This window comes from Nycticebus coucang, chromosome 7 (genome assembly GCF_027406575.1).
Source record: "Nycticebus coucang isolate mNycCou1 chromosome 7, mNycCou1.pri, whole genome shotgun sequence".
NCBI lineage: Eukaryota > Metazoa > Chordata > Mammalia > Primates > Lorisidae > Nycticebus > Nycticebus coucang.
In genome coordinates this window covers 97,427,122-97,451,427 of record NC_069786.1, presented here as the reverse complement: position 1 = coordinate 97,451,427, position 24,306 = coordinate 97,427,122, and the positions used below count along the sequence as shown (strand labels likewise).

At 40.9% G+C, this 24,306-nt stretch overlaps 1 protein-coding gene and 1 long non-coding RNA gene across 11 annotated transcripts in view; one reads left to right on the top strand and one right to left on the bottom strand.

Moving 5' to 3' along the window:
- SPATS2L (spermatogenesis associated serine rich 2 like) overlaps positions 1-24,306 on the bottom strand; it is a 183,926-nt gene that overhangs the window by 90,041 nt on the left and 69,579 nt on the right. For 2 of the 10 annotated variants that reach the window (XM_053596714.1, XM_053596713.1), the window contains exon 3: positions 23,639-23,700. The exons of 5 other annotated variants lie outside the window; for them this stretch is intronic. The gene's annotated coding sequence lies outside the window, so the exon portion shown is untranslated. Of the gene's footprint in view, positions 1-11,670; positions 11,894-11,913; positions 12,077-23,638; positions 23,701-24,306 lie in introns of those variants that run through there. 3 more of the 10 variants (XM_053596706.1, XM_053596715.1, XM_053596707.1) reach the window with 3 other exon arrangements.
- LOC128589880 (uncharacterized) lies at positions 12,447-23,024 on the top strand. Its single transcript, XR_008381150.1, has 3 exons — positions 12,447-13,450; positions 13,745-13,819; positions 22,664-23,024. It is a non-coding gene; the product is annotated as an uncharacterized LOC128589880 (long non-coding RNA).

Sequence of the window (24,306 nt, the reverse complement as noted above, 5' to 3'; positions counted from 1 at the left end):
CTGAAAGTTACTAGTAAAAGACACAATTATTTTCTGATGATCTTTAACAGTGACCAGAGATGGTGCGTGAGGTAAAAGAACAAATAATTGGTTGTTAGTTTATAAACCATGGACGGAAAGTAGAACCTTTGGTGAGTCATCATAATGCCTGCAAGATAATCTACAATCATGGTATCTGAAGACTTCCCATTCAAATAAAAGTTTTGGTATTATGTAACACACACTGTATATATAAGTATATAAAAGTGGCTTTTCAGTGTGTGATAACGTATTTATGTGTGCATGAGAGAGAAAGGGAGAGGTATACCTATGGAACTATGAACAACTGAATGGTGACAGGTGACTCTGGTGGCATTTTCGGACAGACCTGTGAACCATAATGCCTTTCCTTAGACTAGACCAGCTGAGTCTTCTGGACACATCTATGTGTGATTTTGCCATTAATGATGCAGGCAACCTAATAGAAAAATTTGTTTTGTTTTTGTGTTCTGGGCTTTGATGTCTAGGATTTGAGTATGAAGCATTTTCTAAATTTGTGAATTTTATAATCTACAGAGCAATCAGGGAGGAATTCCAGTGAAGACAGGGAATTTCTGAGATCTGAGGCAGTGGCAGCATTAGACGGTAAGCTATATTCCTAAGACAAAATGTACACACACACACACACATACACATACACATCCCTCCTTAGCAATTACCTTCTCTTTGACTTCAAAGTCTGATTCAATGAGAAGCTAATTAAGGACACAACTCCCTTCACCATAGTTTCAAAGAAAATGAAATACCTAGGAATATACCTAACGAAGGAGGTGAAGGACCTCTATAAAGAAAACTATGAAATCCTCAGAAAGGAAATAGCAGAGGATATTAACAAATGGAAGAACATACCATGCTCATGGATGTGAAGAATCAACATTGTTAAAATGTCTATACTTCCCAAAGCAATCTACCTATTCAATGCCATTCCTATCAAAGTACCTACATCGTACTTTCAAGATTTGGAAAAAATGATTCTGCGTTTTGTATGGAACCGGAAAAAACCCTGTATAGCTAAGGAAGTTCTTAGTAATAAAAATAAAGCTGGGGGCATCAGCATACCAGATTTTAGTCTGTACTACAAAGCCATAGTGGTCAAGACAGCATGGTACTGGCACAAAAACAGAGACATAGACACTTGGAATCGAATTGAAAACCAAGAAATGAAACTAACATCTTACAACCACCTAATCTTCGATAAACCAAACAAGAACTTACCTTGGGGGAAAGACTCCCTATTCAATAAATGGTGTTGGGAGAACTGGATGACTACATGTAAAAGACTGAAACTGGACCCACACCTTTCCCCACTCACAAAAATTGAGTCAAGATGGATAAAGGACTTAAATTTAAGGCATGAAACAATAAAAATCCTCAAAGAAAGCATAGGAAAAACACTGGAAGATATTGGCCTGGGGGAAGACTTCATGAAGAAGACTGCCATGGCAATTGCAACAACAAAAATAAACAAATGGGACTTCATTAAACTGAAAAGCTTCTGTACAGCTAAGGACACAATAACCAAAGCAAAGAGACAACCTACACAATGGGAAAGGATATTTGCATATTTTCAATCAGACAAAAGCTTCATAACTAGGATCTATAGAGAACTCAAATTAATCCACATGAAAAAAGCCAACAATCCCTTAAATCAATGGGCAAGAGACATGAATAGAACTTTCTCTAAAGATGACAGACGAATGGCTAACAAACACATGAAAAAATGTTCATCATCTCTATCTATTAGAGAAATGCAAATCAAAAGAACCCTGAGATATCATCTAACCCCAGTGAGAATGGCCCACATCACAAAATCTCAAAACTGCAGATGCTGGCGTGGATGTGGAGAGAAGGGAACACTTTTACACTGCTGGTGGGACTGCAAACTAGTACAACCTTTCTGGAAGGAAGTATGGAGAAACCTCAAAGCACTCAACCTAGACCTCCTATTTGATCCTGCAATCCCATTACTGGGCATCTACCCAGAAGGAAAGAAATCCTTTTATCATAAGGACACTTGTACTAGACTGTTTATTGCAGCTCAATTTACAATCGCCAAAATGTGGAAACAGCCTAAATGCCCACCAACCCAGGAATGGATTAACAAGCTGTGGTATATGTATACCATGGAATACTGTTCAGCCATTAAAAAAAATGGAGACTTTACATCCTTCGTATTAACCTGGATGGAAGTGGAAGACATTATTCTTAGTAAAGCATGACAAGAATGGAGAAGCATGAATCCTATGTACTCAATCTTGATATGAGGACAATTAATGACAATAAAGGTTATGGGGGGGGGGAAGCAGAAAGAGGGATGGAGGGAGGGGGGTGGGGCCTTAGTGTATGTCACACTTTATGGGGGCAAGATATGATTGCAAGAGGGACTTTACCTAACAATTGCAATCAGTGTAACTGGCTTATTGTACCCTCAATGAATCCCCAACAATAAAAAAAAAAACAAACAAACAAAGTCTGATTCAAGGAAGGATTCATCTTCTGTACTGATATCAGTAAGATTAAGCACAACATTATTTTTTTTGTGGAAGAAAAATGCTGGCTATGAGAATAGCATGAGACTATTATAGGTTTCGCAGATGGGAAGATAAGATCAAAATAGTTGTAGGGATCAGTTCTTCGACCATTTTATTCTCTTGTTTTTTCCACATGAAAGGCTGCCTCCACATGCCCTACCTTCCAGGTCGGGGTCTAGTGCCCTCTCTACATCATGGCTTTCTGCCAGCTATTGTATAACAGAGGAATCGGGAAAGTGGCCACAGAGGAACTGGGAAAGTGGTCACAGAAGAACTGGGAAAGTGGCCACAGATCAAGTTATAGAAACTACTTGATCTGAACAGCTACTTTGCCTTGAAATACTATGAGTGCAAGTGGCTACACAGTCAAATTGGGTTCTGCTGATGAGGACATCCATTAGGGAAACTGTGGGACAGGTGGGGCTGATTTTCAGTGGGCCTGCAGAATATACAGAAGCATACCCTGCACCTGCACGGCATCACACATTCACTGCCTTCCCCGAGCTGACTCCCTGTTCCCTCTGAAAAGGAAAATGAAACTGTGCTGTTTCCGTCACATCTCAGTTTCACATCTCACTTGGTCGTCACACTCCGTAGTGTGTCCCTGCCACACACGGCTGAATGCTCATACTTTAACACGTGTGAACCACTGAAGTTTCAAAGGTGCAGGCATCTCTAACTTCTTAAGAAAGAACTTGATTTCTAATTCCTATTATCACTTAAGATTATTCTTGAAACAGAGCAGTTACTGATGGCTAACTATTCAAGTCTATGGGTATATGTTCTGTGCATATCAATGAATCAAAACGAAATGAAGACAGCCAGAAATATAAGTCTTGATATTCATGCAACATTTCTTTTTTTTTAATTTTTTTTATTTTTTGCAGTTTTTGGCCAGGGTCGGGTTTGAACATGCCACCTCTGGCATATGGGACCAGCGCCCTACTCCTTGAGCCACAGGCACCGCCCTCATGCAACATTTCAATAGCTTAGGTACTGTTTCAAAGCTTTTTTCCCCTAAAAATTGCAATTTAGATCTCAGTAATGGCATTATAAACATGCATAGATGTCACGTAATATTTAAATATATCCTAGAAAAAAATAAACATCAGAGAAATTGCTAAAACTTATTAGAGAAGACATCAATGACAAAGAAAAGAATTTCACCATTTTAATCTATCATGTGTACACTTCTCCAATGTAAAATTAAGGAACCACAAATATGGTTACCACTAATCACATGAAGCACAAAGTTATATCAGACCGAATTATCCACTGAGCAAAGCTCTTACTGCACATGCATTATCACCAGTCAGAAAATATTGTAGCTATAACAAAGATAAATATTTTTTATGAAAAACAAACTTGAATGGCAGAAATTCTGGCAAATACATTTGGATTAGCATTTACAATTGATATGATTCAATGAAGTTTAATATGTATCACAATCTTCAAGTTTAAAGAATACATATTTATGTTTCTCATGTAATCATATAAACTCCAAGTTTAAAGAATACGTATTTATGTTTCTCATGTAATCATGTAAAACGTGGAAAGTTATAACAATGTATTAAAATGCCAAATTGCTTTGTGACTTTGCTGTCTCCATTTCTCCTCATATTTATATTGCCTTGCCAGTAATACAGTTTCACTTTTGTTTCTCTGAAATCTACTATTGCTCTTAAATTCACTTTCCTTTTCTCAGGTATGGTATCACTTTGCTTGAGCTGGATTTAGAAAACTAGAGGAAATACTCAAGAAAAGTTTTAAAATAGTGCTTTCTACATTTTTTTCAAGGTTATTGATGCAAAGTGTTCTCATGATTTATAAAAACATAAAAATCATACTGCATATTGGGGCCATTAATAAAATATTTCATAAATTATCATAATGTAAATCAGTGGTTCTCAATCTTCCTAATGCCTTGGCCCTTTAATACAGTTCCAAAGGGGTCGCGACCCACAGGTTGAGAACTGCTGATGTAAACTGAAGGGGATAGATAATAAATGGCTTAGAGAGGGAAAATGACCAAGTTGATAGAGACTGGAGACTAACTTCACTTTCTGGCCAATCCTGGGACCCAACAGGGAAGCTCTGGAAAAGGGAGATTTCTGGGCCGCAGTGTCAGCTGGTATAGGGGACTTGAGCCTTAACACAGCAATTCTCCAGGTTATTTTCATGCAAAGGCAGATTTGAATGTGGCTCCTCTGTACTGGAACATGCTGGAAGTATAAAATACATCCTGGATTTCCAAGACTTAGTATTAAAAAAGGATTCATTAATATTTTTATATTATATATTGAAATAATAGAATTTTATAAATTGGATTAAATTAAAATTAATTTCATCCATTTCTTTTTGCTTTATTAATATGACTGCAAGAAAATTTACAACTGCATATGTGGCTCATATCACTTTTTTTTTTTTGAGACAGTATCTCTGTCACCCTGAGTAGAGTGTTGTGGTGTCATAACAACCTCAAACTACTGGGCTCAAGTGATCTTCCTGCCTCAGCTTCCCAAGTAGATGGGATTACAGGTGTACTCCACCATGTCGAGCTAGTTATTTTCTATTTTTAGTAGAGGAGGTTCTCACTGTTATTTAGGCTGGCAGAACTCTTGAGCTCAACTGATCTTCCTGCCTCAGCCTCCCAGAGTGCTAGGATTGCAGGTGTGAGCCACAGGGCACCCCACTGACCACATGTCGTTTTTCTATTGGAAAGTACTGTCCTACAGCACTGGGTCCTGAAGCGTGGTCCCCAGATGAGCAACGTTAGCTCGGCCTGAGAACTTTTAAGAAACTAGCAGATGAACAACTACATGCCCACACCAGAAAGAAACCCTATTCAATTCAAGGGGAGGGAGAAGGAAAGGGTGTGGTAAGCTCTCACCTAATGGGTAAAATGTAAGGGTATATGGAACACCTCCTGGGTGAAGGGCTCAACTACAACTTGGACTTTCCCTAACAAATGCAAACAATGTAACCCAATCATTTGTACCCATATATTAATCTGAAATAATAAAAAAAGCAAATACTCTGCCCCAGGCACAGCATCAGACGCTGTGGGGTTAGGGCCCCCAGGGCATTCAGAGGCACACAAGCTACACTTTGAGATCACTAGGGCCTCCATCCCGGGAACACAGAGGGTCTCTTTCTTGACCTCAACCACTATATGCAAGAAACACTCTCCATCTAGATAGAAAAATGGGGGGGGGGCGGCAGAGAACATTATATTGTTCCTATATAATGTATAATGTATAATGTTCCTATACATTACATTGCTAAGGAACGGTCTTTTTGGCAACTTATTAATAATAATTAACACACTTACGTAGATCTTATAATGTACCAGGCACTCTGATTGGTGCTTGACATTTTTCCATTTTTTACCCTCACAATCTTATGAGTGGAAATTATGATTATCTCCAAGTGATACATGTGAAAACCGGGGCGTGGAGATTTAGTAACTAACTCAAAGTGTCACAGTAAGCGGCACGGTCAGGACTCGTACCTGGGCAGCTGACTCTGGGGTCCGTGGCCATTGTGCTGATGGCACCTGAGAGCCACCTTGTGTCCAGGGCCTGCTGTCTCCATATGGTGGTCAGAACTCCACAAGGAGAACGTCGCTGCCGAAGGTCCTGCCTTCTCAGGCTGGGCAGGGCACACAAACTGCAGGTCAAAACCACTCAGCTCACATGGGAATAGGCAGGGATGCACTTGTTATAAAGAAATGGCTGTTCCTGTAGCTTCCAACCCCAAGTGAGATGCAAAGGGCTGCATTTAGTGGGCCCTCAGCCCACAGATTGTCTCTGTGACATGCGGGTCGATGCTTAACTGCTTCTTTAGCATAAATTAATCAATGCATTTATGTACCTGATTTTTCTTTTTTTTTTTTAATTGGAAAAAATAAAAAATGTATTATTATCAAGGGAAATTACAAACATATTTCACTTATAAATGAGGATGCAATATCCTAAACAACATATTAACAAGTTGAATCAAAAATTATTATTCACATAATGCTCTAGATGGTGTTTGTTGTTGTTGTTTTTTTGAGACAGAGTCTCATTTTGTCCCTCTCAGTACAGTGCCATGGCGTCACAGCTCACAGCCACTTCAAACTCTTGGGTTCAAGCAATTCTCTTGTCTCAGCCTCCCAAGTAGCTGAGACTACAGGCGCCTGTCACCCAGCTGTTTTTAGAGCTGAGATCTTGTTCTGGCTCAGGCTGGTCTCCAACTTGTGAGCTCAGGCAATCCACCTGCTGCGGCCTCCTGGAGTGCTACGATTATAGGTATGAGCCACATGGTGCCCTATGTGTATGATTTTTGTGTAGCCTTGACAATACTATGGTCGAGTAGATCCCAAGATGTTTTCTTGCAGCAAACTCAGAGGGACTGATTGGGACTGACATTGTGTGCAGGAATCCTCAGAAAAAGGCATATGCATGTATTTAATGTATACACAGGAGTCTTTAGAATGAAGACTCAAAACTAAGGAGAATGTTGTCTGATTTTATGCTTAGGTTTAATAAACTATGGGCAGTCATAGAGAAATATGATTGGACAAAATAAATGTTAACAGACAGAGGAAATCTAGTAAGGCCTGTCTAGATAATTTTGGCCTGCTTGAGTAATTTTTTAGGGGTCTGGGATAGGACTCTCTCTAGAGTAGGGGCATTATGATCTATAGCTAAATAACATAGGTTGGATAATTATTATTATGTTTTTTTGAGACAGAGCTTAAGCTGTCTCCCTGGGTAGCGTGCTGTGGCATCACAGCTCACAGCAACCTCCAACACCTGGGCTCAAGCGATTCTCCTGCCTCCACCTCCCAAGTAGCTGGGACTATGGTCACCTGCCACAACGCCCGGCTATTTTTTGGTTGCAGCCATCCTTGTTGTTTGGCGGGCTGGGCTGGATTCGAACCCACCAGCTCAGGTGTATGTGGCTGGTGCCTTAGCCACTTGAACCACAGGCGCCAAGCCTGGATAATTATTTTAATAGTCAGTTTTTCTACAGAAGGTAGAAGGAAAGTTAAGAGTAATAATTTTAGTTTTTATGGCTGACTTTGAGGAAAAGGGATTCTGGCTTGTCTTGAGAGAGGAGACTGAGTGGCTGGACCACACACGGGACGAAGTCAGAGAAAAACTTGTTTTTTAAGGCTGTTTCTGAGGCCTTTACTTTGGGATTAGTTTCTGAGTCCCAACAGAAGTCGATCATGCCACATGATTTGAGAAGTAGCAAAAAACGTCTCAGCTAAAGCAGTGCCAACAGGATCTCGGAGTACAGACTTGGGAGATAACTGCATTTTCACGCGGTTTAGCGCATGTGATTACGTCTGGAAGAGGATGTAATATCACAGATGAACTGACTTCATTCTACTGCTTCCATCTGCTCTTAGCAGGCAGCAGTGTTCTGAGAGGATGGGAAATGGGACAGGCAGGTTTTGCAGGGAGAGCTGGCGGCTACACATCTATCTGTGCCGGGCACCATGGATCCTGATGGCCGCAGTGTGGCACGAGGGCCCCGGGTCTCCAGCTACTGAATAATAGGTTGGAGGAAATAACCTGTGGTCTCTTAGCTCTCAGGTACTCAGAACACGTATAAAAGGTGTGGGTTCTGTCTCCAGGCCACAATACTGGGCTATTTCTCTGCATATTAGCTGAAAAAAGAAATAGTGCTCTTTCTGTTAAATTAAGTTAAAGCTGCCCTTTTTTTTTTTTTTCTTTAAGACACAGTCTTATTCTGTTTCCCTGGGTACAGCACCAAGGTGGCATCACAGCTCATTGTAACATCAAACTCCTGGATTTAAGAGATGCTTCTTGCTTCAGCTCCTGAGTAGCTGGGACTACAGGTTTCCGTCACAACACCCAGCTAGTTTTTCTATTTTTAGTAGAGATGTGGTCTTGCTCTTGCTCAGGCTGGTCTCGAAGTTCCCAGCTCAGGCGATGCACCTGCTTCAGCCTCAAGAGTGCTAGGATTACAGGTGTGATTCCACACATATTTTAAGTTCAGCTTAAATGTTTCTCCATCCATAGTGAACTGTAGCCTGACTGGATGTCTAAACAGGCTGTAACCCACACTCGCACCAATCACAGACTTCCAGGCAATTACAGGCCGCCAAGTGTTCAAATCATGTTCAAACAAGGCAAACAGCCAGCTGTCACCAACTCGGCTGTTTCTGTACCTCATTTCCATTGTCCGTATGTCACTTTCCTTTTTCCGTCCATAAATGTTATTCCACCATGTGGCAGTGCCTGCCCTGTTCACAAATTCTTCATTGCTCATTTAAACTCTATTGAATCTGATTTGTCTAAAGTTTTTTCTTTTACTCCTATAAAATTGCGACTTTGTCTAAAGTTAATATGAGGTTTTCTGCTGCTTTACTTTTCAATTGCCTGATCCTCTCTCTTCCTTTTTGTGCCTTCTTTCTTCCCCTCAGTCCTTTGCTGTTCCTTATCGGGTTTTGTAATTATAAGGTCTCATGTTCCAAGCGCTTGTGCTCTTTTTTCCATGGTTTAATTCCCACAGTTTCGTTCCTTGGAGGAAAGTTTCTTTAATTATCGGGAATGAGAACACATCAACAATGAACCAGAGAGTGGTGACTGAAATATGAATTTCATGTGAAGATACTTAGACTGTTTTATTGTTTCATTTAAAGGAAAAAAACCCTCAAGGCTGCATTTTTATTCAAAGACATTTCAATGGACTCAACCCACTGTTAGAACAACTTCACTGAAAAAGCATTTTAAGGGCAAATGTCAAGAAAAAATTTCACATTTAAAAGCTCTGGCTCTGCCTCTTTTGAAAAGCAGGGTTAGCCTTTGGTTTAGAAATGTCACTGCCTACTAAGTTCTTTGTGGGGGGAAGAGAGAAAATTGAATGTTTTATTTAAACAGGTCATTAACAGTCAATACTTATTTGAAAAGGCCTGCTTTCAGAGGCAGATAAAAGCTTCCAATCACTTAGAATATCACTTGAGCAGATCTGGGGCAAGATGTGCTGATGCAAGTTTTAGACCTCTATTGGGAGAACATCTTCACTCAACAGCCCCAGTGCCTACGTAGGGGCAGAGTCACTGGCATTGTGTGCTCTGCCGTAGATGCCCCCCATACAGAGATAGGGCTAGAGGAGCACAAAGCACACTCCGTGGGAGGTCCAGCTTTGAATTTTCCATTTTAGTACTGCAAATGCTTGTGAATGAAGATTAACCATTTTTGCATAAAGCGCCAAGCCACCTCCCCATGGCAGCAGAATGCAAATGGGCGCAAAAGAGCAAAGGACAGCTAAAATAAATGCAGTGGATCCCAGGCAGGGCGAGCACTGGGGGAGGACGCCCGGCAAGCTTTATTAGCATTCATCTACGCCATGGTTTTTCTATTTAATTTGAAATGATTTAATTTCATAGGTCTCTGATGGCTGGAGAATATAAATAAATGCCTTTTTCTAAACATGACCTGACGCTGGCTCCTGTAAGGATCTGCTTCTGATTGCAGGGCTTTAAAGCAAACATGTGTTTCCATAGAGATGTGGGCGACCTGGACCTGGTGCAAGTACCCACTTGTATCAGCAACTCAATTATGCTCAGTTCTTTTAAGATGCCATGATGTAAGCTCGAGTCTTTAAAATATGCCCATCCTCAGAGACGCCTGAGAAAGGTGAAGTGGCTGGCATTCTACGAAGCAGAGAAGAGGTTCAGAAGAATAAATGCCACCCTCTCCAAGCACACCTCGATAGGCTGTTTCCCTGCAGATCACAGGGGTACACTTCCCCATCCCTGCCACACAGCCTGCTGAGCAAATCTCGAATCTCAGAAGAGTCTGGACAAAAGACCAAGCACAGTTCTTTATACCCCACCTCGGAGCACCAAGAACCCTACCACAAACTCCCTGAATGTTGAAAAATAAATAACATGTTTTCTCTTCCCTCCTCTCCTCCCCTTCCCCCAACTAGCTATGAGCAATTCCAGCCGAAAGAGCAATGCTTTTTGTTATTTGACAAACATTCATTAAACACCCCCCATGCACCGGGCTCTGTGCGGAATGCTGGCAATAATGAAACTAACACTTCTGAGCTCTGACTGTATACCTACACTCAGCACTGTCCAAGTATTACTTCATTTACTTTTCAGAATAGCCCAATAGAGCGTATACCTGTGTTATTATCCCCATTCTATAGAAAAAAAAAAAAAAAAGGAAGCACAGAGAGGTAAGCTGCTAACTCAAGTCATACAGCTAACTTGTTATGTGACCAAGCTGAGATTTGAACTTGGATCTCCTGGCTCTGGAGCTCTTGGCTTCAAAAGAGATTACAGATCAGAAATAGAGACAAACACGTACACAAAAACACAGAACTAGCCAGAATAAGGGGTGAGGAAGGAAAGTAGAGTGAGGGGTAAAGAAATTAGATTGGTATTAACCTGGCTCAGGATTTGCACAGAGCAAAGCTGGGGCTGGGGTCTGCCCAGCTTGAATGTCTCATCCTAGAGATACAGGCACATCGCAGTATGGGAAGGAAGCTTGCTGTTAGTGGCTGGGGTGGGGGGCTGTATCTTTTAAAACTTTTTATAGCATCTTTTTAAGGACAACACTGCATATTCATATCCAAACACAATATGAGTTGTGGTTCTGCAATGTAACTCTGGACTGGCAGAGAGAACCCCTAACTAAGCCTGGCAAACAAAAGCTGTATGTTTATGGCTGAACTCTGGGAAGCTGGTTCATTCATCATGGAATAAACACCTGGTAAAGGAAACCATCATCTCTTCAGACCATACTCTGGTTTCAAAAACCTCAGTTCCAACCAACTTACAATATGCCTAGATCACTAAGTCAGCACTCTGCTTGAAAGCATTTAATGATCTCAAAGTAGCAGAGGAAGCTCGGTCTTTCCTAGCTCCTTGAAACGTTACTGGCACTGGCTGAATAAAAACAGTGTGTGATGCACTGCCCTGAGCACACTGCCATTCGGTGGGAAGGAAACACCAGGGAGCTAAGGCAGAGCCTCCACCTCCCGCAGGAGCACCTCACAGCCCCTTTCTCTCCCGCTTCCTCCACCCATTTCTTCCTATGGCTTCCCAGCAAATGCAGCCCCAACTCACTTTTTAAGGTTTCCTAGTGTCCGGCTCCGGGCACACAGTCTGGAGCTGCCGTCTTTATCAGCAGATAAGCTCTGTTTTCTAACTGGCCACCTTTATCAACTTGCTTTTACTGCAACCAGCAAGTCCTCTCACCAGTGACAAAGGCGGAGCCAGAAACCCGGAGTAGTGGCAGGATCTTGGGTGTGGCTGAGTAACCAGCAGTGGGCTGGTGGCCTTGATGCCCTGAGGCACAGAGGGACTCACCTTCTGACAGACTGCTTGTTCCCTCTTTGTGGAACTGCCCAGCGCTCTGGCCCTCGGGCCCCTGTTAGTGAACGCCCAGTTCTTCATTCTTCTTGCCCAGGAAAGGCGCAGCCGTGAGACTGAACCTTGCAACCTTTGCACAGACTGCCTCTGCGGCTGACAGACAGCACGGGCTGGGACTGTAGTCATCATTCCAAAGGTCAGTTTCTGGGGAGGAATGTCTGCGGAGGGCTCCTCATCTTCCCGGTGATGTGAGCACAGGCACATTAATCAATTAGCTAACATTCCGAGGACTACACGCGGAGGCCTTCTCCCTGTTGTAAAACCAGTTCCTGGTTCTAGGCCTGACTGGAAGCTTCCATTAGGTAATTTTATACTAAATGAAAAATGTACAAACCACGTCCAGAGGTATACATTTTATTAGAGATCATGCTCTTGCTCCAAAGAATGAAATTCTCGCTGTTCAGTTTTTACTAGTGAAAAGCCAGTGTGGGGAGCAGGGGCTGGGACAGCATTTGGGGCAGAACAGAGAAAGGGTTTCTTACCCGTCAGGCCTGCTCTACCTACACATACCTTAGTCTTCTACGTGTTACCTGTTTGCCGGTTCAATTTGTAGAAAACAAATGCCTATACGTTCTACGCATTCTTAGAAAGAATATAATTCTCTATAGGATCAGACCTCATTTCCGCCACCATTTGAGCCCATCTGGCCGACCACAGGCAGGAAGTGGGCCTAGAAAGCCACTCCCGCCAGCCCTATGACAGAGGCATCTATAGCAAGGCGGCTCTGTCACCAACCACAGTAACTTGGGGCCTTAAATAACCACAAAGAGGAAATACTGCTACACAGATACTTCTTTGTGTTCTTATGACAGACATTAAGTAATTACATTTAGCAAGATGGAATCCCAGCTCTGTCTCTTACTGGTTTGGGGATTTGAGCAAGTGACTTGATCTCTTTCTGTCTGTTTCCTCGTCAGTATACTGAAGGCGATAATAGGAACTACCTTGTAGGGAGGTAAGGAGGATGGAATGAGTTCATATTTATAAAGTGATTACAACAGTGCCTGGAACTCACCAAGCGCTATAACAGTGCTATGAAGGATATAACTAGATCTCCTTATAGCCTGTCTGGCGACTTTCCTACTGTCCTCATTTTACAGGTGACAGAGGTTATGGTCATGCCTCGAGACAGGATGGAGCTGGCCTTTGAAACCTGACCTTCTGACCACAAATTGCCCTCATGTGGCTACACCCTTTCCCTCCCCCACTGACGCTGCCCCCTGATGGGAGGTCTAGGGCAACTCCTGAGGGAGGGGTGGTGGCCCAAGGCGCAGGCCTGACTGCAGCACTGCTAAGGGCTTATGAACTCTCAGAGCTCCACCTGTGTCTACGGGTCATGTGTTTTCCATGCTCTTAAAACCGCAGCCCATGCGGAAGCAAATGCACCACTACAATACTTCTTCCCTGTACAGCGGACGGGACACCGTGGCTCTCAGATGTGCTCAGGGCTTTCATGACCAGACTGACAGCTAAGGTACTTGCCTTTAGAGGACAGTAAGCAGGAGGAGGGAGGGAGGGCGATGGGCCAGATCCCACCTAAGTGCACAGTGTGAGGGTATTCAGCATGCCCCCTGGGTGAAGGGCTCAACTACAATTTGAACTTTACCTTAGAAATGAAAACAATGGAACCTAAACATTTGCATCCTCATACTAATCTGAAATTAAAAAAAAAAAAAAAAAAAACCAGCAAAGTTCAAATAAAGTCTTGGAGCTAATTAGGGAACAATCTAAAGGTTACTAAACCTCCTCCCACACATTGTGACTTCAGGTAATCATATCAAGATGGATCAAGAAGGAACTGACATGATTTTAATGCCCTTGATTTATTCGAGTGCAGTGACAGGTAATAAATACTCATTTTGATCATTTTACATTATGCTCAAAATTCTAGAGATCATATTTACTATCTTAGTAAATTTTCTTTCAATTTCTAACTGTAATAAAAAATAGACATTTGTCACCTGAAATATGCTATCATGGGAAAATTAATAAATACTTTTAAAGTGCTTCAATTATACACGATTTGAATAGATTTCATAAATTATAAAAAGAATTCCTTCCTTTTAAAAAGCCTGCTTCTGATAAATTTCACCATGCCTTTTTCTTTTCCAAAGCCCCAAGTACAATGCCTTTGACAAGCTAAGTGTTCAATAAAAACTTGTGGAAAAAAAAAAGAATAAATGTCCTCTCCTTTAATCTTCCTTTCCCCAGTGAAAATGAGTTTGTGATCACTTATTCTCCAGTTTTTAACCATTAGCATGAAGTTCACACCTTTCAAACCAGCTTTGTCAAACCTCGTTCTGACACCGTCACTCACCCTCCTGGCCAGACCCTGTTCTCCTCCCCACCACCCTGCAATGTCCTGAAGTCATTATCAGAGTCAAAGTCTAATCATGAGCACCACAGTCCTCCACATCTTCCTCACTGAACCCCACGTAGCTCATCTCTGTAAGCAGGTGACTTCCCCAACATCCTGAACTTATTTCTTCTTCCTACAAAGACTTCTCAGGAAAACCAAGTCACTAGACTAGTCCTCTAGTTCCTCTCCATCGAAGCCTACATGACAGTCTACATGATGGTGGAGTATGAGAGGAGAAAAAATAATTCATTTTTACCCAATATTAAACACAGTTAACCACTAACCTCACCAGTATATACCCAGGTAACTTTAGCACAGGTGTGCACTTCCATTGTGTCAGCACCCATACGCATTTCATGGGGCCCTTCATAAACCTCCGGCTTGCCTTGTCCACTGTGTTTGCAGCAGAAGAGGCCTGAGAACAGACACACAACCCTCTACCTTGTACTGAGTTCTTGCCTGCCCTAGGGCTCACCTCCCACTGGGAGTTCAGAAAGTTCCAGATGCTTACAATGAGCTATAAGCCTTAGCAATACATACTTTAATCTCTTCTAAATTATTTTTCTAAAGATTGAATGAATCAAAACTTGTTTTTGCACAACAGCTCAAATACTGTACAGGCCTCTCAACTAAACATAATAATATATGTTATTTCCCTTTGAAAGACTTTGTTATTTATCTAATCTGCCTTAAAGCGATTTTCAGGCATAAATGTATAAGGTTTTGATGACCTGTTTGATGAAACAGGTCCATCTCTCACAGACTTTATTCCATTTATACCCATTCTTGGCAGATTGATAGAGACAAGCAATTGGGGTTGTCTGTTTTCTTTTTCTAATGTTAACAATTTCATTATCCAGCTACAGAGCATGTGCTTTGTGTGTTCCCCACGGGTAGAGGGTGTCTGTGTGTGTGTGTCCCTGTCAGACTAAGACTTGATCCTATTCTGGAGGGGTAGATATTGTGGGGCATGGGGCTTCAGAACCAAGAGAAATAAGAACACAACCAAGGCCGGGCAGGTGGTTCATGCCTATAATCCTAGCACTCTGGGAGGCCAAGGTAGGTATCACCTGAGCTCAAGAGTTTGAGACCAGCCTGAGCAAAAGTGAGGCCCTGTTTCTACTAAAAATTAAAAAAACAACGAAAAACCAGCCAGGCATTGTGGACACCACCTGTAGTCCCAGCTACTCAGGCAAGCAGCTGGAGGCAAGGGGATCACTTGAGCCCAAGAGTTTGAGGTTGCTGTGAGCTATGATGTCACAGCATTCTACCCAGGTCACAAAGTGAGACTCTGTCTCAAAAAACTAAATTAAATTAAATTTTTTAAAAAAAGAATATAACCAAAATCAAACAAATCATCCTGAAATGACTATCACCAGGTACACAAAGTGGTTTCTGGAGGAGTGAGATGGCTTTAGTGTAGGGGAGTTTAATCAGAAAGGGCGTCAAAGAGGAGGTGCTTTTTGCTCTGCTTTGATGCCGTACTTTCAAGAAGCGGAATGACATTTCAGCTAAGAGGAAGAGCAAAAGTAAAACCTCTCTGGCAGAAACCAGTGAGTCATGTGTGAAGCCAGAGAGAAAATCCACTTGCTTAGTACACAGAAAGAAGTCAATTGATAAATATGTACTGGGTGTCCACTATGCTTCTCTGCTAGATGCAATGTGTTTAGTTAATTATAATGCAGGGTAATTTTAAGATTGGTCCCTGCAGGGAGATAAGATCAACAGGCAGTAAGCAATTAGATGGCATCAGAAAGCAGCACTGAGAAGGTGTTACGTGGTGTGGTATCAGTTATACACTTACCCTGGTCACAATGCAGCAAGAGGTAATAACATCCCCGTTTCATTTTTCTTTTAGCAAATTGGAGAGTTTCTTCTTGTCCCACCATACTCCAACTCTCCCTCACACCCCCTACCATTTCTGGTTACATGGTTCTGAAACCATTATTCTCAAAATGCTGAATGGAAAACTGGATCTTTAAAAAATTTTTTTTCAATTTGATGCGAATTGACTTTTTGTTCTTTTAGTTTTGTAAAAACATTTGCTTTAATCTGAAAATTATTAAAGGGCTCCAAAACAAAAGCTATAGAGCTGAGTTACAGTGAGCTCTAAGAAAGCAACTCATAAATTACTTAAACTAAATAAATTAAAAACTTCATTTGGTTTTATTTTTACCTGGTTTTACATCCTGGGAGATGACCAACAGCTAATATCACATAATTTACCAGACTCAGTCTTCAAAAAGAGTTAACCAGACGCTGAAAAGACCCTTGCTTGTTTTACTACATGGTTCCCTTAAAAACACAAGGAAGGAGTGGAGAGGGAAGATGTCTTAGAAAATTAATCTACGCTTGTGTCTATTTCTGAACGGCTACCAGCCAGACTTAACTTGGTGGCATTTTTCATTTCAAGCTTTCAAATGACGCATGACTAGACAGAATGAGACCACTCTAGATGCCTCCTGGAGAACTTGGGGTAGGGGCTGAGGAAACACTATAAAGACTACATAACCATGATAGTATTAGTTGGTTTTTAAAAAATCTGAAAGCCACGGTGCATGATGGGAAAAAATTGATTTAGCTATGACAAAGCGTTCTCCTTGTTCAAACCTCTGAATAATCTGTCCCTTGCTTTACAAAGACTTCTCATGTCTGCACGCTCTACTTAGCAATGGCTACCATTTACTGATCACGTTCATTCCTTCCTTCAGCATTCAGTTAGCTGACACTGACCACCTGGGCCAGGTCCTGTCCTCAGTGCTACGGAGACATCTGTGAACAAGCCAAACAAACTCCCTCAGGCACCACACAGGGTGATTCTCTTTCTATTTCACTGAGTACTCACCATGCTCCTGAAAGGTCGTATCATTATCTCCATTTTACAGATGAAGGAACTAGGGCTTGTATTTTAAGGATAAGGTCCCAGAGCCTGCCAATAGCAAGGATGGGACAGAAACCTGTCAAACTGACCTCCACCTGGTGCTCGTTGCATTAGGCTGGTGCCACTGCGGTGGTTCCAAGCAAATAAAGGGAACGTATGGTGTGAAAATTATCTAGCACGTGCATTCCAGTTGAGCTAGAATCATAAATGTAAAGCTGGCTTGTTTTAAAAAAAAAGGAATGAAGGGGAAGGAAAATTATCAATGTTAAGAACAATGCTTTCTCAGTGCCTTAAATTTTGTTCCCTGCTTCTCCGTGAGGAACAAGTCACCATGGAATATCCTTCCCCAGACCATTTCCTATGTTCTTCAACACCCTTTCCTTAAGGTGCTATTTCCTTATGTTCCCTTCCCTCTTTCTGTTATATCTGGTGTCTTTTTTTTTTTTTTTTTTTTTTTTTTTTTTTTTTTTTGTAGAGACAGAGTCTCACTGTACCACCCTCGGTAGAGTGCCGTGGCGTCACACAGCTCACAGCAACCTCCAACTCCTGGGCTTACGCGATTCTCTTGCCTCAGCCTCCCGAGCAGCCGGGACTACAGGCGCCCGCCACAACGCCCGGCTATTTTTTTTTTTTTGTTGTTGCCGTTTGGCCGGGGCTGGGTCTGAACCCGCCACCCTCGGCATATGGGGCCGGCGCCCTACTCACTGAGCCACAGGCGCCGCCCATATCTGGTGTCTTTAAAGGGCAGGAGAAGCTGTTGTGAGAGGTGATGAGTCTCCCATTACAGAATTCATTCAAGCAGAGGCTGGATGGCCACTTAATGCCTCCCTGGAGCAGGGATTCACTTCCAGTGCAGGAAAACATGGGACCTCTGCCTTCTAACTCCAGAATTCCAAATGGGGAGGCAATGTCATCTGCATAGTCTTTCCTCAATCTTTACCCTAAGTTTCCCGTGAGGCATCTAGAGTGGTTTCATTCTGTTTTAGTCAGATATTGTCTGAAAGCTTGAAACAAAAAGTGAAACCAAGTCTAGTTCAGCATGCATAAGGCATACTTCCAGAAGTCAATTACTTCCTTTGGGCTTTTTGTGGCTGGGAGTCTGTGATGGTCACGGAAAGAGCCTTCCTTCCTGCAGGTAGGGCCAGAAATGCCTTGAATAAATGGCTCTGTTAGGAAACAATGTGTGACTTACCATTTGAAGCAAAATCTAAAAGAAGCTGTTACCAAAAGGCATAAACACCTTCTGTCTAACAGATTTTTGTGTTTGATTTGGTTCATAATCCAACAACTCCCATGGAAAGCATCTCCTGGTCCCAACGTGTTCACAGTCCCTTAAGTTGGTACAGCTTCAACACTGAACTCAACAACTAGTAAATGTTTACTCTTCTGGAATCCTAGGGTTACAGGGCACCAAGAGGTGGCTCTTCTTCCTGAACTATAAGTGAATCCCCCTCTGCCAACATCCCATCCAGCCTCTGCTGAAACAAATTCCACAGTGGGAATTCAGTGCCTCTTAAGAGAGTGTCTTCTGCACCAAGCTACTTGTGAGTAAATCTGTAGCTAAAATTGAGTCAACTACCTTCCTGTAACTTCCCATGAACATGCTAGCTCTGCATTCAGACACTCCTTAAATCTGACTACTGTTCTAAAACTCTCAGATTCATAATAAGTATGTTTTCTTCATTCTACTACAAAATTATTCATAGAATCAAAAGATGTTAGACCTGGACAGGACTTTATAAATCTCTAAATTAGTTTGTGGACAAGACATTTTGTCTTGTCAGACCTTGAGAACTTTATTTTTGAGAGTGAACTTATTCCTTACCTGAAATAATCTGGTGTCTTCTCACCCCCAGATATGTGTGTGTGTGTGTATTCTATGGATTTATTATTTTTTAAATTCAACCTAAGATTGCATTGTGTTGATAATCACATCACACTACATATTGGTCATAATGAGCCTATAGCCAAGTAAACCCCCCCCAGGATTTCCTCGCATCATTTATCACTGAGTCCCATTCCCCTAATCTTTACTTTTGTAGTTTTTTTTTGAAACCCTAGTACATGAGGTTATATTTGACTCAAATTAATGTTGTTTTATTAGTTCTGCTGATTTTTCAAGTATATTAGGGTTCTTTTAGGTATCCAATCTGTAACTTTCCACTCTAGTTGTCCATTTCACTTTGGTCATTCACAAATTAAAGGATTTCATTTATGTCACTTGTGCTAATAAGTTGACAGTCTGGGCTTGAATCTCAGCTCTGCCACTTAGGAACTGTGTGACCTTGAGGTAATTAAACTCTCTGCACTACGGTTACTCATTTATAAAACCGGGATGAAAGAGTATCAACTGCATAGGATTGTTGTGAAGATTAATAAATTAATACATATAGAATAGAACAGTGCTTGATCCATAAAAGCTCAATAAATGTCAGTTATTTCTACTGTTCATCAAACTCATTACCCTTCATGTCATTGACAGAGAGATCCGGGACAGAACAGAAGTAGGTGTCAATACAGTCACCCTATGCGATCACTTGGCTCTCTCTAAACCCACTCTGTCAGGTTATTATGTAAACCTAGTGGTGAATCCACTGAACGAGTCTGTTCTCCAGTTCATAGTTCTCCACGATGAAATCCTGAGATATTGTGACAACTGCCATGATGAAATTCCTATCTACTGCATTTGAACAGGAAAATCACTTAGTCCTGCTTGACTTCTTGGTGCCCAATGATTATTACTTCCTTTTCTGAGGATTCTCTGTTTTCGGAACACATTCTAGAATTTAGCTGGAGTTTTATGTTTTCTCTTTTTGTCAGTCTCCAGGCTTTGGGGCTTTCTCCATTTGGGGCTTTCTCCGTTCTCTGAAATTCTCCCAGGATGACTGAGTGCAGTGTCACAGTCACAGCTGAGTGAGGCTGGCAGATGCAGTCTGGGCCAGGAGACCCCAACCCATGCCGAGGGGCTCAGGGTCTAGTATTATGCTGCTGGAGCCTCACACACATCCTGTCCTACCCACCCACACCAGCCAGGAAATCAGTATCCTTGAATAAAAGGCAAGAATAGAAAAAGATGAACAGTCCTTTGTTTTCTCATCAGAGGCGTTATCTCTTTCTTATTCTTTTCTTTACAAAAGTAAAGCAAATGTCTATAAAAATAAGAGAAGAATAATATTCTAGTCTTGACCGAAATTATATCACTATCAAAAATGGATAAAATTCACTTGATATCGCAAGAGTTCTGTTTTCTATATTTGGCTTATTTTGTTACATTTATTTTCTGTAAAATTGTTCCTTGCCAGTTTTTTAAGTCTCTTTTGTTGTTTTCAGAATTTTTTACATACTTTGGCTCACCCTGGACTAGGGGGATTACTGCTCCCTCTTTGGTATCTGTTCTTGGTTTTGCCTCTCCTTGCATTCTGCTTGAAATCATCTTTTATAGCTCGAGTTAATTCGAGCATGCCCTTTGCACCCACAGTCATCTCTCTTCCTCATTTTTTAGAACAATTAAACTTCTAATTCTAATCATTCAAAGAATTACGGAGTGTTTTCCTCGGAGTATATGTGAGTGTGTGTGTGAAAGACAGAATGTGTGCATATCACATAATTTGGAAAAATATTCATGATTATATCATCAGAATTTCATTATTGATTCTTTAATTTTATATATTTGTGTAGAATATGACATATAAAATATATACATATCATATATAAAAAAATACATGTACTTACATTTTATATATCTCATAACTTAAAAATACATGTACTTACATTTTATGTATCTCATAACTTACTGCCAAATTTGCTGGGGACTCCAAAATAAACATGATAGCTCCAGCCTGCCCTCTTGAAGCTTAAAGTTTTAGAATAAGTAGAGATGACAGTAAAGACATAATAATGGACTGGTGAGGAGTGGTTTGAGGAGCTTTTGGAGTTTACAGAAAGGGCCCTACAATGAACTTAGGGGGTGGGCTTCTCATCTCTTTAGTTATCATTTCTTTCGGAGTCTTGGAAGATGCAATCACATCTTCTACATTTCTGAAATATTTGGAATTTCCCTTCTAAAGTCTGTAATACATGTCTGCTAAATCCATTTCATCATCTGCTCCTTGGATCACAAAACCTGCAATGACATGGTCACAATCTTCCCCATGCCCGGCACACACTGAATCAATGGATGAAGGTTCCTTCTACCTTTATTCCACCAACTAGTCTCTTCCTGGTTAAAATTAGATCCCACACAGCAGTTCCCTTCATTTCCTTTAGTTTCCCAGAGATGACAATGTCAGTGAGGCAAGTTGGTGTCTGAGACCCTGTTTTCATTTATACATGATTAAGACTTCCAACAGATGCCCAAATAGCATAAGTCTCTCATCACTCCTATTTAACTTCCTCTGCGTCATTTTTGTACACTCTGTCAGATGTAAATTATACCAATGCTTAATAGACCTGAGTGGTCTGGTTCATTTATTCGCCCAACCTGTGTATTGAGTGTCCACTCTGCATGAGGAACAGTCCTTGGCACTGCAATTTTTCTTCTTCTTTTTGACTTCCCCAAGTGCGCGCCCTCTCCTGGGTTTTTGGATTCTCATACCCCTGCTACCCCTAGAAGTTCTGGATTCCTGCTCCCTGGGAACAACCCACTATGAAGAAAATCATTTTTCTTCTGTTTCTGCTGTATTATAAACCCTGCCATTGATTGACCATTTTTTAGGGCAGACTAGTTAAAACTGGGTTTCTCAACTTTTTAACAATGAGAACTTTCTTATTTTCTTATAATGCTCTTTTAAATATCAAATTAAGTGTAGTAGTTTAAAAATCAGATCTATGAGACAAAATACTGTGCTGTTTATAAACTATATCCCTGACCACCAACCAATTAAGAATCCTAAATCCGAATATGGAAATAAATAACATTTTAAAAGGATGTAGCCAAATTCATAATATTATTCAGTTGATCATCAACATGACCAGTACCTTTTAGGATTTGAACTTTCATTTACATATCCCTATGCAGCATAAAAATTGGAATTCACATTCAATACTAGGACTTATAAATATGGGCATTACTTTTTTAATTTTTTTTTCATTTTATTTATTTATTTTTTTTGTAGAGACAGAGTCTCACTTTATGGCCCTTGGTAGAGTGCCGTGGCCTCACACAGCTCACAGCAACCTCCAACTCCTGGGCTTAAGCGATTCTCTTTTTAATCTACCTTATGTTGATACAAACTCATTTAAGTCATCTATAATCAAATGCAAAAGCTGTACCCAAAGAAAACCACTACAATTCATTTTCAATGCAAAGTAAACTCTTTATTTTCTTGAAACCTATAGATTTTCATCAGTTTTTGTACCGAGAATTTGAATCATTAAATCATTTTCATGGACTATGATTTGAGCTCAGGATGAAATAACAAATCCATTTGTCATTGCTGTTTTCCTAGGTGTTGCTGAAAGACTGTGTTCTGTCCACAGGAGGTCATGGCCACCTGACCTGGAAGTGGGCTTTGCTGCATCAGCAGGTCAGAGATCATCCTGGATTGCTAAATAATCAACAAGGCATGAAAGTAGTGGAAAGAAAGAAGGGGGCGGGGAGGCTCCAACTTAATGCTAACTAGGCTATATGCTAATAGACTAAACACAATTTCTGTCCAAAGATAAAAGAAATTCTGCTGCACTGGGCAAGAAGATGTTTAATTAAATACATACTAAAATTTACTTGCAGTGAGTTTATTTAGAAAACTGATGTTTCATCCTGTCAGGAATATCTTGTCAATAATATTAAGACTTTGCAGTAAGGTTAAAAAGAGTAATTTCTGAAAAATGTTTAGTCTATTTTTGAGTCTTCAATTAATGACAGTCACCAGAAAATTAATTATACCTATAGAAACACTTGGTAAATTACTACTTTAGTGTAATAAACTACTTATTAATGAAATCTCTAAATGTGTTTAATTTACTAGCAAGAAGTACCTGAGACATGGTAAGATTTTGATTCCTACGGTAATAGGCTTTAGGAAACTCCAAAAGGCTAAGTATCAAATACAATCTCCTAGTGTTTCATGGAACCCTCCATCATGGAATTAACTAAGCAGCCATCATGTGTGAGCTATTGTAATTATTTGCAATCGACATTTCACACTTTTATTGCTGGCATGTTAGCAGTTTGCTTTTTCCCTTTTATTTTCACATCAAATATTTTACAGAGGTAATATATAGTATAATGTCTATTCCCAACTGAAGCCCATGAATAATCAGCAATATCTGCAGATTTTTTCTTATCTGATACTGCTGTTCTCTATTATAAGTTAATTTAATTATCGTCACTTAAAATTCTTAGTACAACAAAATATTTCATTAACTTCTAGATAAAAACAGATGACTATAAGAACAAAAAAGTAGACATAAGCAGAACTTACTATTCTCTAAGGCTCAAAAGTCTCCTTTTGAATGTGCCAATCAGTCTACACAAGAGTGTACCCTGCAATGAACAAAACCTTGGGTCAAGGTCAGAAATATCAACACAGAAACAGGTATGAATCTGTCGATGGTTAATGTGCGTAAGTGGATGGAGTGAAATAATTAATCCACATCCAAAAAATTGGCAGTGCTCCCAGCTGATCATTTGCAAGTTATATAAGGGTAGGAATACAATTCTTTTGGTTTCTTTTCCTTTGATTTTGATTCCTGGACAACTAATGAGTTGCCTTAGCATCCCAATATGTTCATGTTTAAAAAGACCTTCCTATCATTTAAGGAAACTTCTGTTTTTATAAATGAGGAAACTAAGGCCCTAAGCATATGAGGGACTTATTAAAAGTAACACAATTAGAAGGTGGCAGGGAGGCACTGTAACTTGTCCAGGAAACCTGGCCCACTTTTGGATCTGGCACCCCGCGCATTCTAGAGGCCCCTACAGAAGCGCCATGGACCTTCAGGACATCCTTTCAGAACTTCACGAGTCCCAGGGGAGAGACAAGATGGCAGACTGAAGCCAGCTTTCCACAGAGGCTCTCGTCCAGAAGGAGAGTTAAGGGACAGGAATTTAGTAAGTATACTGGTGGATTTGAGCCGCACCAAGAGAGAA